A 1313-nucleotide genomic window follows, 5' to 3' on the forward strand; every position below is an offset into this window, starting at 1 on the left:
GTAGGGATGTTTGGATCATGACCAGGAGGGCTTGCAGGCGCTTCCAAGGCCGGCTCTCACAGGGGGGGCGGGGGGAGTGTCACAAGGTGGTGATGGTGCCAGGGCACTGGGGACAGGACTGCGGAGCCACTCACAACAAAGCACCCCAGGGAGCTAACTCAGTGCCTTGCCCAGGTACTCCGGAGACAGGCGAGAGGGAAGCATCCCTCTCCACCATCATTTCTGAGTCCTGGGATATTTTACCTCTTTACTGACAGCAGTGAAGAGCCCGGCGCAGCATCTGCTCCCAGAACTGCTTCCCTTTCCATGAGCTCCCCAGAACACCTCTCATTCACCTGGGGGCTCCCCAGAGTGTTGGCACATTCCCCAGGTGGAGACCTCTCCTCCTGAAAGCGCTGGATTTGGTGTCTGTCTTTCCTACCAGCTCTGGTTTCTACCTCCTTCCCACAGCACCTCTCCTCCCGGAGCATCGCTCTTTCCCCGGGCAGGGGCAGCGGTACTTAATTAGTCCCTGAAAAGCGCTGGGTCCGTCCTTAACCACCCTCCTGCTTCCAGGCTGGAGTGTGTTTTGCGATGCCCCTGCAACCCCCACTTCTGCAACGCCCAACTGCAGCTCGGATGTCGGAGAGAAAGGCCAGAGCAGGGCTGGGAGCCAGCTGCCCCCAGCCCCCAGCCCCCGCCGTGCCGGGGTCCTGCGTGACTTTGCCTTTGCACAAACCCGCTGGCAGGCAACTGGCCGCCAAAAACCCAGACAAAAGTGCATTTCCCTTGCCTGTACCCCCAGCGCAAGGGGCTCTTCTGCTGATGCTGCCCTGGCTCCCCCCTCCAGGCCATCCCCAGCCAAGAGCCCGGCGATGCTCCGGGAGAGCAGCCAGCGCAGCCCTGAATTCCCGCAGCACCTCCCTGCTGCAAAGCCATTTATCACCGCGTGCAGGCAGCTCGCTCGCTAAAGGCCACGCCGCGACAAAATGCCAATACGTGTATTTACATCCAATATGTCCCGCTAATCTGGCCTTCGGAAAGCGCCTGCTGAATCTGTCCTTTCCTTCCTGGGCATCACCCCTTTAATCAGTCTCTCGTTACTGATCGCAGATTGATTTCTGTTCCGGCAGCCAATAGGTTTTCCTTTTAATTTTCACCATCATGTTTAATTAAAGCAAGGTGGGTCTGACCCCATCAAATCATATCAGTGTCTGTCTAAGCCCCAGGTGAGTGAAACCACGGGCATAAATTATTGATTAATCTTTGTTCAGATTAATCCATCACTGCCCTGCCCCGGGCAGTGCGAGGACAGGGCTCGCCAGATGTTTGTC

This window comes from Eurypyga helias, unplaced genomic scaffold, assembly GCF_000690775.1.
Source record: "Eurypyga helias isolate BGI_N326 unplaced genomic scaffold, ASM69077v1 scaffold17927, whole genome shotgun sequence".
Taxonomy (NCBI): domain Eukaryota; kingdom Metazoa; phylum Chordata; class Aves; order Eurypygiformes; family Eurypygidae; genus Eurypyga; species Eurypyga helias.